Source organism: Vicia villosa, unplaced genomic scaffold (assembly GCF_029867415.1).
Source record: "Vicia villosa cultivar HV-30 ecotype Madison, WI unplaced genomic scaffold, Vvil1.0 ctg.002032F_1_1, whole genome shotgun sequence".
NCBI lineage: Eukaryota > Viridiplantae > Streptophyta > Magnoliopsida > Fabales > Fabaceae > Vicia > Vicia villosa.
This window is the reverse complement of record NW_026705820.1, coordinates 140,449-140,982: the sequence shown is the minus strand read 5'-3', so window position 1 is coordinate 140,982 and position 534 is coordinate 140,449. Positions and strand designations below refer to the sequence as shown.

Sequence of the window (534 nt, the reverse complement as noted above, 5' to 3'; positions counted from 1 at the left end):
ATAAAAATTATTAAAATTTAATTGAAATTAATTTTTACATGTTATTTCTATGTTATGTTTATTAACATTTAAATAATTTGTGTTATTTTACCTATTAAAGGCATGTGTTTGTAATTTTTTTTCATGATTAAGTTTTATTTCCATGATTAAGTACTTTACGTTGATATAATTTTATTTTTAAAGTTGTCATTGGTTATTAAAATATATGTATTAACAAGTATTATACTGACTTTGAAGTTTGAGCAATATTTTTTCATATATATGACGTGTCATAATTGTTACAAAAGTCAAATTGCCTTTGTGATACTCCTAAATTCAATTATCCGATTACTCTTTATTTAAACTGTTACGTTCTCTGTTGCATAACTAGTAAAAAAGCGAAAATAAAAAGAAAAATAAACTGTTACGTTCTCTGTTGCATAAGTAGTAAAAAAGCGAAAATAAAAAGAAATCGTCGACAGCAGGATTCGAACCTGCGCAGGCATAGCCCAACAGATTTCGAGTCTGTCTCCTTAACCACTCGGACATATCGAC

At 26.6% G+C, this 534-nt stretch overlaps 1 non-coding gene across 1 annotated transcript; it reads right to left on the bottom strand.

Moving 5' to 3' along the window:
• Nucleotides 1-452: 452 nt before the first annotated feature.
• On the bottom strand, nt 453-534 carry TRNAS-CGA (transfer RNA serine (anticodon CGA)). The gene has a single exon. It is a non-coding gene; the product is annotated as a tRNA-Ser (tRNA).